Source organism: Protopterus annectens, chromosome 11.part0 (assembly GCF_019279795.1).
Source record: "Protopterus annectens isolate FY-2018-M chromosome 11.part0, PAN1.0, whole genome shotgun sequence".
Taxonomy (NCBI): Eukaryota; Metazoa; Chordata; order Ceratodontiformes; family Protopteridae; genus Protopterus; species Protopterus annectens.
The window spans coordinates 83,069,250-83,083,905 of NC_056745.1; the positions used below are offsets into that span (position 1 = coordinate 83,069,250).

The 14,656-nt window shown below is 43.2% G+C and overlaps 1 protein-coding gene across 1 annotated transcript in view; it reads left to right on the forward strand.

Annotated features, from left to right (window-relative positions):
* PKP2 (plakophilin 2) overlaps positions 1 to 14,656 on the forward strand; it is a 1,518,559-nt gene that overhangs the window by 44,513 nt on the left and 1,459,390 nt on the right. The gene's annotated exons all lie outside the window — the stretch shown is intronic.

The following is a 14,656-nucleotide window of genomic DNA, read 5'->3' on the forward strand; positions in this document are numbered from 1 at the left end:
GATAGAAAATGTTTTTTATTCCTATATGGATGCAGGGATTTACTGTGAGATTGGGTCAGGTACAGTATGCAGTGGCACTGGATAAAAGGCAGTATCTTCTGGGCTTAAATGAGTATTGCATAGAACAATAAAAATTATGTATGCAGAACTACACCCAGGTGGGGTTGTAGCATGCGTAGACTGGCCACACTGTGCATCAGACACAGGTTACCCACGTAACGAAGAACTGAAGGCAGAGCATACTTAACATCATATGCTCAGGTGTGGAGGACCACAGTAACAAGTGTGCCAACAAAAAGCAGTGTGTGTGTGTATGAGGGGTGGGCTGAGAGTTCATGCTGTGTGATTGTGCATGCATGTGAATGTGAAGGGCAGGAAAGGGTATTTTCAGGGAGCCGAGGAGACTAGACAGGAGGCAATGGTGTCTCCATTGTTTTGGATTTGGGCAGTCATGGGTGGAGGTGTGTGTGTGTGTGTATCTGTGTGTGTATGTATCTGTGTATCTGTGTGTGTATCTGTGTGTGTGTGTGTGTGTGTATCTGTGTGTGTGTGTGTGTGTGTGTGTGTATCTGTGTGTGTGTGTGTATCTGTGTGTGTGTGTGTATCTGTGTGTGTGTGTGTGTGTGTGATGACACAGCTCCAGAAGATGATGCAACATTGTGCTGGGGTCTGGTGGATAGGTCCAGGACACCCATAGGATGTGCATGCACTGATTTAGGCATGCCATGTTCACAGAGGTGCCGTCTCCTGGGAAGGTCACGGACATAATCCACAACACTCACAAAGGGCAGAGTACTCTGTGAGCAAGAATAGTGGATCATGCTGTGTGTAGTCTCCATGTAAACTCTCTGTCCATATGCATTTCTACATTGCCTCATCATAGTGTCCTCAACACAAAATGATGAGTTGTAGGTGGTAGTAATTCTGGGCCTATACAATTCCCTCTCTCTGCCACAGTGGCTTCCCCACTAGAGGCACAGGTAGACTGGCCTTGCGAATAGCATTGGCTGTGACAGGTGGCTATACAGGTTTACCTGCTTAGTACACATTCCTTATGCTCATAATATTGTAAGTCTGATCCATGCACTCCTGCAGATCTTCACATAGACCACTAACTGCCCTGACCAACTTGGCTAGGACTGTTTTTTAATCTTTGCATGCCCTTGTATTATGGCCCAGTAAAAATCCTGAGTAGCAAGCATGGACATACTCCGGTCAGAAAGGGGTGACACTCATGACTATAAGTGTGCGCATGCGCTACTTAGTGATCTAACAGAATGGTTGAAAGCTGCAGTAAATGGTTCCCAGCAATGTTTCTATACAGTTTTATTGACTAAAATGAAGAGGAATCGAGTGTATAGTAAAGGCAGAAAAAGGGGAAAACATGCAGAGGAACATACACAAGGAGATAGGGCGTGGGGGAGGAAGGGTATACATTGTGACACTGGTGCCCATGTGTTTTTTTTTTAAAAAGGGTAGATGGGGAAGGATGTAAGGAGAAGGCAGGGGATGCAAAGAGGGGAGAGATATGGAGAAAGGCACACAAGCATCCATATTACCTTAAAATCTGCAATATTTGGTCTAAAACCGCCAATCGTTGGAGAGTCCACATTCAGCCTCTTAGTAGCTATCTTGGGGTTAGTGCTTTTGTTTTTGTTTTGCTTCTGGTGAGAGAAGTAACATAGGAGCATTACTTTCTGGATATTGATAATCACCAAAAGCTTGATAACTGCTTCATAAGTGTCAGCTTGGAATGTGTGCTTCTGTTTTGATCCTGGTGAGAAGGAGTGGAGGGCATTGATTTTGGACCATCTCTGATTGGACAGTGTCTGTGTAGAATCTTCCAGATTGTGCTGGTTGCTCTTAAAGTTGTCTACCAGGAAAAGCCTACAGCAAGCCTACATGTACATGCCCTGCATCATTTGGGACAATAAACTGATCATCAAACAGCCCGTGGCCTGCTTATTATCTTAGAAATAATGCCATTGTTCTTCTTTTGGTGAGAGAAGAAGCAAAGGGGCATCATATTCCAGCAGCATGAAGCTGTGATGAGACCAGCACGAATAGTAGCCAGGTAGTAGGCAATTAGGTGAATCCCCCTATTTATCATTCTTGACATAGCTGATTATTTTTTCTTTTCAGTAAGTACTGCTTGAGCTACTGTGTAACCTAACTTCAGAATCTCTCCCTAAATGCTTCATAAATCATCCGGGTCTGCTTTAGTAGTCCCCCCCAGGTGTTTGGCAGTGCCTTGTGTAAATGCAGGCACCCTAAGCTGAAATCTTTCCTGTAAAAGCACCCATGACATTTTACCAGTCCCTAGTTCAACACAAGGGAAATAGTTTGAAGTGGCAAGCACTACCACCAGTTGCAAACTTGGTACTCTTGACTTAATCAATAAAAGGGCCTGTTGCCATGGATATGAACTTTCCCACGGTCTCCATAGCCACCTTGGTGAGTATGGACATCCTGAGAAAATGTAGAAATCACCTTTATTTTTCTGACAACCAAGAGGTGTATTTACACAATGTCTCTGGAGACAAAGGTATCGCATAAAAGCAACATATACTATACCCATCACACAGAGTGTGATGCAGACACATTATGCTGAGGTACTTGGAAATTAAACTCTTCTGAATCTTAAAGACCTCTATATGAAGCATGCAACAAATTCCCTCAGCAGTCCCAAATGCACTTCCACATCAGCACATACATTCACATCTCATGGAGTCTTGACTTCTAAGCCCATAAGGCAGTCCACCGCACAATCTAACATTCTGGTCATTTGAGACTCAGTTAAGAGACACACTGATGTCCTCTCACCAGCCTGAGTAAAGAGAAAGTCACAGCCAGTTGCTTATCAGGGACCACGATCCACCTTATTTCATATGCACTCAGGTTATTGGACCACAAGCAATAGTATGACTCTGTCATAGTCCATGTGGGTATAAATGACATAAAACAAACCTCCCTAGACTATAAGGAGAGAAACATCATGGAGGTATTGGAATATGCATGTTCTCCCTGTGTTCGCGTGGGTTTCCTCCGGGTACTCCGGTTTCCTCCCACATTCCAAAGACATGCATCTGGAGCATTTCTCCCCGGGCCTCCGCTGAAAATAGGCTCTGTGGAACCTAGTCGGACATTCCCGGTCAACAAATGTTAAATAAATAAATAAATGTGTCCCAGGCTGGTATGAGCCTAGTATTGAGCAGCATTCTTCCTTCTCCAAGGATGATGTCACAGTATGAACAGAAGATGACTGACTTTAATAATTATCTTGGTTTCTGGTGCCATTCTAAGGGGTTATGATATCTGTCAGTATGGAAGGAGATAGTTAGCAGACCACGCTGATTTTCCAGAGATGGTCTGCACCTGGCTTCTTTTGAACAGTCTTCCCCCATAGTGCCTTTTTTTGGCAATGTAAAACCTAAAAAACATCCAACATAGCAAATCAAAACCAACGTGTTACTGCTCAATGCTAGGAGTCTAAACAAGAAACTTCACTCCTAAACTGTAGAGAACACTCATGCTTGTGCAGTCACTTAGACATGATTTAAAGCCACAGAGAGTAACCCCAGTAGTGCAAGGCTATAATATTTTCCACACATTTAGACAAGCTACTACATTGACTAGAGGTGGAGGTGTCTCAGTTGTCATAAAAAATAAATATACCTCAAGGCTGGTCATGCAGGAAAATGCACTTGAGCTTCTGCATGTTCAAATCGCCTTAGGCAAAATCCCTTTGTCGCAAGCGTTAGGTTCCCCTCTGTGGTTCAAGAAACCCATAACACGTATTTAAGCTTACTGGAAATGCCATCCATCACAATACTATACTGGACGATTTAAATTACTCTGTTATTAATTGGGAATGAAATATGAGACCAACTGTGCAGGCAAATCCCTCGATTTTGTAAACACACACTCCCTGGACCAGATTGTCAGTATACTGACCAGGGGCACAAATGTACTGGATCTGCTCCTTCCTAATATTGAGCAGATCCCCCAGTGTCATGTCCTTTCTGGTAAGGTTAGACCACAGAATGGTCTCATTTGAATTTAAAATAAAACCCAGAACCCCAGCTAACCCTGGAATGTTCATGAACTACTCTAAGGGTAACTTTCTACTATTAAGTGATAATCGGGCAAAATGTCAAGCCCCTCTAAAACTTAAGAACACTGCTGCCTACCATGACAAAGGGAGATACTGCCAGCACAGCAAGGTGGAATTTTGTAAATAATTATATGTAATTCGTGATTATCAACGTGATTCATACAAGATGCTTGTGTTGCAAATGTATTAGAACTATATGCGATGTGTATATCAAACTGTTGGTACAGAACTGTGTGTTTGAAAAGGTTTTTGCAAAGTGCTGTTTGAAATGTAACCACGGTGTGCCCTACTGGAATAGCACAGAAATGTATACGCATTGTTGTAACTGTTTAAATGTGTATATTTTAACCGTGGAAACCGTAGTGCAGGAGGTTAATGTCAGAAAAATAACTGAAATTAAATTCCTTTATGACTATGCTGTAAAATGTGGTATCTTTCAGTTTCAATGCAGCAAGGAGACACGATGTCTAAAATTAGGGAGCTTTCTGTATTGTCTGTAGGGTGAAGTAATTACTAGTCTTGAAATGTGAAGGAATGTAATTATTTTTATGACGTCCATCATCTGCCAAAGATCTGAGGTGTGTATATTTTCACAGGTAGATGCTAAATAATGCCAGCTTGTAGCAGTGGGGATTTCACCTGGGATAGTCAGGTGACAAGAATTTATGTAATTCTGCAAGCTATTCCAGCAGTAATATTTGAGATATTAATTTAAAAAGTTTCTGAGAGAGACAGGGTATTCTGTCTTGGACCTGAAAAGAACCATTCACCACAACATCTGCCTTGCTCTTTAAGCACGTTACTAGGGAATAATATAATTCTCTTAGATGTAGTCAGGAATATAGCAAAGCTTAGTTTAGATATTTTTCTTTATTTATTTGAGGTTGTCCTGCAATTTTGTTTTAAATATTTCCTGTGATTTTGAACTCTGATGTCACTGTGAATATATATGGAGTATTTTATTGTTCTTTTATGATTTATTATTAAATATATCTAAATCTTTCATTGTGGCTGATCCGTCTAGAGATATTTAAGTTTTGAAAGTACTTGCATATTTATTTGGTGACACTGTGTGGGCCACTGTTAATAGCCTTGCTCTTGGTCAAACTACCATTTGTATTAATATTAATATTACACAGCAAGATTGAACACCCTTTAAGGGCCTTAAAGTAACTGATAAGGAGTTGACTGGTGGCAGTGATAACTACCTTATAGTCTGGGCAAAAGAGGGCTTAGTTAGTAAACCTGTGCCAGCCTTTCCCGGATGCTCCCACGTGCGTGTGTGTAAATCAAACCTCAGAGTGTGTCAGCAACTTGGGCAGGGACATGAAGCACTGGTTGGACAGAGCGGGGGCTGGAGGTCTTGGCTTGGCCACTCAGCTGAGATCTCAACTCCATAGCTATGCCAGTGGGGACTCTTATTGGGGATCTGGAGAAAGAGGGAGAAACCAGCCTGAAGCTTATAGAAAAAAGTTTAATGAGCACAGATGCAAGGCAGATGAAAGTGTGTGAATATATTTCTATACTAAGCACTTATTTTCATAGGTGGGTGAGTGGGTGTCAGGTTGCCACTTTTGAAGGGCTGGAAGACCTTTTGGTGAGGGAACAAGCCCTTAACACTTTGCCTGAGTACATGAGAATCTGGTTGGCAGATAGCGAATGTGATACCGCAGCCTAAACTGCCCCAACAGAGTCCACCAGGAACAGGGGAAGCCACTATCTCTGGTAAATGGCCAGGATCAAGAGTTAAATGTTTTAAATGTAACCAGTGGGACCATGTAGTATATAGATGCTCACAGAGGCAAGGTGGGGAACAAAAGGTGGGGGAGCCAGTAAGTGGGAATGACAGAATGCCAGCAGTAAGTTATCTGAAGACAACAAGAGTACCAAACTACCACAAGAGGTTATATCCTATCTTAGTAGATGGGAAAACAGGCCACTGCTAAGAAAGACATGGCCTCTGACCTACCTTATAGTCTAGGGAAAAAGGGGACAAAGCTACTAAACCTGTACCAGCCTTTTCCAGGTGTGTGTGTGTGTGTGTGTGTGTGTGTGTGTGTGTGTGTGTGTGTGTGTGTGTGTGTGTGTGTGTAAATCAAACGTTGGCAGGGCTACAAAGCACTTGTTGGACAGAGATGGGACTTGGCTTGGCCACTCAGCTGTGATCTCAACTCTATAGCTATGCCAGTGGGGAGTCTTATTAGGGATCTGGAGAAACCAACCCCGGATTGACTGTGGTCTGTGAATGCTCTTAAAGGAAATTGCCCTTGATGCACAGGGCTGCATCTGGAAATATTGTGTGTACATGATGTTTATTGTGTTTCACTGTTGCAGTCCTTACAAATGAGTTATCCGGCTCCCGGTAGCCCGCAGTCGGCCAGAATACCAAAGTCCTTGGTATATGACGTCGGCTGCCTCCAGATTAAGCCTGACATCCGGTACAAATGTAGAACACAAAAAGGCAGCAGCGAGGCCATACACCATTTTCATTACAAATAAAGTGAGCACTTTCATCAGTGTTAATCCACCAACTTCTTCAGACAAATTAAAACCACATTCTGTTGCAACTTAAATACTATCAAGTAGCATAATCAATTAAGCAATTAAAAACATTTCTAAAACATTCTTTGGATGCCAGACACATTAGAGATAGCCTTAATAAAAATTGGTCCTTTATTAGTGAAGATACTAGTCTCACCAAAATGGGACAACTGCCTCTCATGACTTTCCAAAGGGGCCCTAATTTGAAATCCCTAGTGGAGAGAAGTATGGTAAATAAAAGAGGTATGGGTATGTTGAAATGTGGCAGATGCCCACAATGTAGTTTTATTAGAACCACAAATAAGGTCAAACTGAAGGAGAAAGAGTAACACATAAGGGGCAAGTTTAATTTCGAGTCCCAAGGAATGGTTTAAGCAGCAACTTGTGTCTCCTGAGATGCATATTACATCGGGAAAACCGAGAGAAAAATCAAACTGAGTATATGAACACACTTATTGTATTGGTAAGAATATAACTACCAACTCTTTGGCGAGACACATTATAGAACACCCCAATCATAAATTTCAATTTGTAGTCCTACAACAGGTAGAACACAATATTAGGGGTGGGCCCTGGGAACTCAGACTGGAGGAATGTGAATTGAAATGGCAAGTACGCACATCGGCCAATGTGCCCCCAGGGCTTAACGATTGCGTTTCTATCAGATGCCTTCTTAAACTTAAGGCCCTTAATAGATAAAGGTACTCCATATATGGTTATTTTAATTTACTATTATTATCAATATTATTATTTTTTATCATTACTTTTTTGTTTCATTATATATGGTCGAACTTTTGTCCATTTACTGGTTGTGGGTTGAAGTAATGCATACAATCTTCTATTTGGGTTTCCAATTTAAACAAATGCATTTTGGATTAGTGTGAAAAATTCAGGCTCATTGGTAATATGCATTATAATTGCTTGATGAAAAATATAAATATATATATATATATATATATATATATATATATATATATGTGTGTGTGTGTGTGTGTGTACAAGGATGTTTCAAGGACTTTAGCTAGGTTTTACTGTTGTTTATTTTACTGTTTCATTTCATTTTATTTTATTTTATCTGGGACAAATGTTTTGGGATGCCTGTGTAGTTGTTTAAAGAACATATTTTCAATAATAACATAGTTTACAGTACAAGTAATGTAAATTGTACTTCTATTCTGGCTTTAATGGTGAAACATTGGTGGTAGTATCTTTTTAAATCTTTTTAAGAAATGTTTTTAATTGCTTAATTGATTATGCTACTTGATAGTATTTAAGTTGTAACAAAATGTGGTTTTAATTTGTCTGAAGAAGTTGGTGGATTACACAGACGAAAGCGCTCACTTTATTTGTAATAAAAACGGTGTATACTGTGGCCTCACTGCTGCCTTTTTGTGTTTTACTAGTCGATCTTCTTTTGGTTTGTGAAGGTACAAATGTAGGCAGCCGACGCCATTTCCTCAGTCTTTCTTGCCGCGGAGCCTGAAGCAGGAGCAATTTGCACGAGTGTCGGTCAGCCGATTACCTTCTTTTTGTATTCCGACTTCTAAAGTTGAAGACATCCTCAGATAAGTACCCCATTGGGGACCCTTTTTTCTTGCTTTAAGGAATGTCAGAGAAAGTTAATTCTTGGCAATGGAAAACAGATTCCGCATCGTGATTTTCATTGTTACTGTATCACTTGTTTAGGCCTTGAGCACGACGTCCCAAATTGTGATCTCTGTGCTTCTTTCAACCCACGTACCATACGCCATAGAGCTAGGATTTTATATAAGCACTTCGGAGTTTGGCCTGAGTTTGTCGGTATGGCGTCTTCTGGTCTCCCGACTTCGGATGTGCCTAAGAAGTACAAGGATAAGGATGGCGACAGGCTTGGGGTCAAATTAACCAACGACATCCCTGTTCAGTTGGTTGTCAGTCCAGCGATGGCCAGTGAGGAGCTTTCTTTGTCCCTGCAGTCTGCGGATGTTCAGCAGCAGGCTTCTGCAGAGGCCTTTTCTGAGTCCTTCATTCCGCAGGCTTCTACTTTGTCTTCGGACTTTCTGCCAGTCGCCGCCTCTGATGGATCCAGAGCCACTAAGCAGGCACTGGCTTCTGAGGCCTCTTTTTTTTCCATCCGGGGACCAGATCCAGATCGACCTCTGTTCTCTCTTCTGCAGTGGCTAGGCCTCCCGAGTCTCTCCAACTTTCTAGCAGGCCTTCCAGCCAAAAATCTACTCCTAAGCAGGTGCCGGCCTCCCCTCAGATGCCTCAGGCTCAGACGGTTAAGATGGCTAGTGATCTCTTGACTCTTATCAGGGGCTCTCAGCCTCCTCCTTCTAAGAGGGCTAGGGAATTGTCCCCAGAAGTTTTGTCTGCCTCAGACTCAGGGTTTCCAGCACCTCTGCTGATGAAGAAGGACACTCTCAGCTTTTTTCTGGTTTTGAGGATTCTGATGCAGAGGACTCTATCACTTCTGCCTCCCCTCCAGAAGATTTTTCTTTTGGGGATACTCTGAATACCCTCAGGGAGCATTTTAATGGGAAAGTCAGGACTACCCTCAGTCTAAGAATCAGATTAGGGAGTTCTTGGATTTGCCTCAGCATAAGCCTTTAGCTATCCCTCCAGTTTTGGAAGTTGTTGATGATGTTTTCATGGAGAATTGTTCGACTCCTAATTCTGTTCCTCCTGCTCCCAGAAAGCCTGACTGGTATTATAGAGTTCCTGATTCTCATCAGTTCCTTTTCAATAATCCTTCTGCTGATCCAGAGATTATTTCTCAGGGCCCTAAGGGTGTTAAAGCCACAGTGGCTAAAAATCCCATTCCTTCTGACAGGGAATCTAAGGCCTTGGATATGTGGGGTAAAAAGGTTTATACTTCTTCCACCCTGGCTATTAGGTCTGTTAATTGTCTCTTTTATATGCTTAAGTATCAGCAGCATACATTGGAGGCCATTAAAGCTAAAATTGCTGGTGTTCCTTCCCTGATGGAGAGTAAGGACATGCAAGACTTATTGAATTCTGCCACTCTTGTTACTAACCATTCTCTGCATTGTGGTTTTGACACTTTGGAGGCTTCTTGCAGGGCAGCGTCCACTGGTTCGGTTATTAGAAGACATGCTTGGCTCAGGGAACTGCCCCTTTCTGAACCTGTAAACTCTAAATTACTGGATGTGCCTTTGCACAAGGACTATCTTTTTGGAAGCAAAGCAGAAGAGGTGTTGAAGTTGGAGGATAAGGCCAAGTCTATGCAAACTGTTAAGGATTTTCTGCAAGTTCAGTCTCCTCATTTTAGTAGGCATTACCCTTCTAAGAACTGGATTTTTCCTAACCCTAGTAAACAGGGTCGCACTAGGTCTAGGGGTTACAGGTCTTCCAGGGGACAGACTTCCACCCCTCAAAAGGCTAAACACTGGCAGACTTCATCTTCAAAATCAGGGAGTTCTAAGCAAACTTCCCAAAGCAAGCATTCTCAATGACTCCAGCCTTTCCCCTGCTTGCCTCTGCAGGCTCAGGGTTTCCGTTAGGGGGAAGGTTAGCCATTTTTGCAGACGTCTGGCACACTATCACGGACGACAAATGGGTGCTAAAAATAGTTTCCCAAGGCTACAAATTCTACTTTCACACTTTCCCGGTCCTCCAAGGATACCCAGACATTCCCCCACTTCAAAGGGCAAAAGCAGAAAAACAAGTTTCTTCCTTCCTAAACCTGGGAGCAATAGAGTCAGATGTTCATCGTGTTACCCTGCTGCAGTCATTACACTTGGGTTATCCTGCCGTCAGGCGGTCCCGCAGTCGACCCGAATTCCAAAGTCTTGGTCCAGCGTCGGTTGCTGTCACTTCTTCCCTGACGTCAGTGGGCCAGGGGTATATGAGGCATCCGACGCCATTTTCTTAAGTCTTTCTTGCCACGCTGTGCCCGAAGCAGAAGCAGTTCGCAAGTGCCGGTCGGCCGACACCTGAGATTTTCAATTTGAATTTCAGTCCGAAGTCTTCAATAAAGCTAAGTACCCCGTTGGGGAACATTTTCTTGCCTCAGTCCGATGTCAGAAAAAGTTAACAATTGCGTTTCTTGTAGGAAGCAAATACCTCATAAGGACATCCATTCCTATTGTATTCCTTGCCTAGGCCCAGACCACGACGTCACAGGTTGTCGGTTTTGTGCTAGGTTTAATAAATGAACTATCAAATGCCGTTTTGACTTTGCACGGCATTACTTTGGTAGGAAATTTAATTATATCATGCCGTCGGAGCAGCCGACGACCGCCATACATAAAAAACGCAAGGATAAGGACAGGCAGCCTAGGAACAAGCCAGACTCCGAGGCTTCAGCTGGGCCTGTCGCCGGTTCTCCGGTTTTCAGTGAGGCGCCTACGCAGCCCCTGACGACCGCAGAACTGGAACCCCAGACAGCTGCAGATTCCCAAGCGGAGCCTACTAGGCCGACGCAGCTATCTTCCAACACCGGAGCTGAAGTAGACACCGGTGCAGTGGAAACACCTTCGGTTGCAGAAGGTGTCTTCAGACCGACTACACTCACCATTAAATCTTATGCTAAGCTTAAAACTCCTTTAAAACCTAAGAAAACTGTACATCAGTCTACAGTTCAAGGCCCCATGCCTAAGAAAACAGATGCTTAAGATGGCTGAAGATTTGATTACCCTTATCAGGGGTTCCCATCCCCCTCCTGATAAAAGACCAAGACAAGAGGAGGATTATGCATCCTCTGACCAGGTTTCACTCTCCTCAGATTCTTCTGAGGAATCGGATTACACTTTTCCACCTTATGAAGACTCTGATGCTGAAGACTCTATTCCCTCAGCATCTCCTCCTGAAGACTACTCCTTTGGGGAAATTTACATACCATGAGGGAACATTTCCACTGGGAAGGCCAGGATTACTCAGATTCTAAGAAAAGGCTTCGAGAGTTCCTTTTACTACCCCAGCACAGACCTCTTGCTATCCCACCTGTTTTAGATGTTGTGGATGATGTTTACTTGGAGTCTAGTTTAAACCCAGACTCTCTACCTCCTGCTCCAGCCAAACCAGACAGATACTACAGAGTACCTGACTCACACAAATTCCTTTATAAAAGCCCTGTAGCTGACCCAGAAACAATTTCCCAGGGTCCTAAGGGAGCTAAAGCTTATATGGCTAAATATCCTGTGTCCCCTGAAAGGGATTCCAGAGCCCTAGATAGATGGGTAAAGAAAGTATACACCTCAGCAACTCTGGCTATGAGGGCATGAAATTGCCAGTTTCACATGTTGATATATCAGCAATTCCTACTGTCTCAGTTAAAACAAAAAATGAGCACACATTCAGAACAGTCTGAATTCAAGGAAATGCAGGATCTGTTGCATGCAGCTGAACAGGTGGGCAAACATACTTTACAATGCGGATTTGATTCATTGGAAGCTTCCTGTAGAGCAGCTGTTACGGGCTCTGTCATACGTAGACATGCTTGGTTAAAAGAACAAACCCTTCCTGACCATGTTAAAGCAAAATTATTGGATGCACCTTTACAGCAGGATGTATTATTTGGTGTCAAAGCAGAAGAGGTTTTAAAGAAAATGGAGGATAAGGCAAAGTCTATGCAAACGGTCAATGATTTTTTGCAGGTACAACCCCCTCGTTTCAGCAGAAATTGGCCAACAAAAAACTGGTCCTTTCCAGCCTCTGACAGATAACAGAGGGGCAAATACAGACGCCCAAGGGGCAGAGGTCAGTCACAGGGCCCCTACAAACCTCGCCAATGGGGTACTGCTACCCAAAAAGGAGGAGAAGACAGGCCCCAAGCTAGCAGAAGACAAACACAATGACTCTATCCTCAAACTACCAAGCAAATCTCTCCTGGCAACTCCCTTGGGAGGAAAACTAGCATTTTTTGCAGACAACTAGCACATCATCACAAAAGACAAATGGGTTCTAAACATGGTCTCTCAAGGATACAGATTCCACTTTCATACCTTACCAAGGATCAAAGGAATGCCAAACCTGCCACCAAATCAATGGGCAGAGGCACAAAAACAAATTACAGCTCTCATGGACATGAGAGCCATTCAACAGGTACCTACACAGGAGCAAGGACAAGGATTTTACTCAAGACTCTTCCTAGTCCCAAGAAAGGACAAGGCATGGAGACCCATTCTGGATCTTTCAGTTCTGAACACCTATCTGCAAGTACCAAAATTCAAGATGCTAACACTACAGCAGCTTCTTCCCATGCTGGGCAAGAATGCTTGGCTAGTCACTTTGGACCTCAAAGAGGCATACCTGCATGTCCCTATCAGACAAAAATTGCAGAAGATACCTCTGCTTCATTGCAGGTTCAACGCATTATCAATTCTCTGCACTGCCCTTTGGCTTATCTACTACGCCCAGGGTCTTCACAAAATGCCTGGCACCAGTAATTGCATACTGCAGACAAAGAGGAATTCAAATATACCCATACCTGGACGACTGCCTTATTAAAGCAGAAAGCAAGGACATTCTTTTAAAGCATCTGGCATTTGTCAAACGCCTTCTAAGTTGCCTAGGGTACACAGTAAACGAAAAGAAATCAAAACTAGTGCCCTCATAAAACATAATATTACTGGGTGCCAGCTTGAATACAACGGCCCAGATGGCTTATCTCAAGCCAGACAAGCAACGACAGCTGATTCAGTATTTCAAAATAATGGCAACAAAGACCCAACTCCCTGCAAGAAAAATTCTGCAGGCCTTGGGATTCATGGCATCTTGCATACTACAAATACCATTTGCAAAACTGCATATGAGGAAATTACAATGGTACCTGAAAAGTGTATGGACTCAGCACAGCCACAGCTTGGAAACAATGATACCACTCATTCCCTGCCTGCAACAGGAATTTCTATGGTGGGCACAGGCATGTCACCTCAACAAAGGTCAGCCTTTCACCTTACCCACAGCCAGGCAAACTATGACAACAGATGCATCGGACTATGCCTGGGGAGCACACATGGCAGGGCAGTGCATTCAGGGCAAATGGACTACAGATCAGAGGCATCTACATATCAATAAAAAAGAAATGCTAGCAGTACAGAATGCCCTAACAGCTTTCAAGGACCTTCTACACCCAGGACAACTAATAGTAAAGACGGACAATACCACAGTAATGTGGTACATAAACAAGCAAGGGGCACACATTCCTACCCTCTATGCAGGCAAGCAATGACCTTGTGGAACACTGCACTGTCTTACCAGGTTCAATTACAAGCACAATTCCTGCCAGGAAAGAAAAACACATTGGCAGACGACCTAAGCAGAAACATCATGGATCCTCACGAATGGAAACTAGATCCACAAGTATTTGCAATGATAGCTCAAAAATGGGGACGCCCAGACATAGATCTGTTTGCAAGCCCCCACAACCACCAACTTCAAAAATTTTGCACAAGGACATTCCATCCACAAGTTTAGAGAGTGGACACCCTCTCATTCAGTTGGAAAACATTAACAGTGTATGCCTTCCCTCCACTGCCTCTTCTAGCAAAGGTACTGCTGAAAGTCAGATTAGAGAGGCCACAAATGATACTCATTGCACCAGACTGGCCACGCCAGCATTGGTATCCAATTTTAAGGAACATGGCCCACAGCCCACCATGGATTTTGCCACAAATTCCTCACCTGCTCACCCAGCGAGACAATCAGATTCTACACAGCCAGCTCAAGACTTTAAACCTGGCTGCATGGCAAATTACCTAAACAACCAGCCAACACCTTTATCCAAAGTTGTTATGGATGTCATTCTGGAGGCCAGGAGGCCCAGCACCAGGAAAACCTATTCAGACAAATGGAAACGATTTTGCGCCTGGAACCAGGCTAAAGGCCAAAATCCCCTTGATCCAAACATCCCTCAGATTATACAATATTTAACTGAGATATTACACAAAGGAATTTCCTTTTCATCTATTAAGATCCATGCCTCAGCAATTTCAGCTCATTACAGCACGGATCCTCCTTTATTCTCACATCCACTCCTAAGACAGTACATCAGAGGGG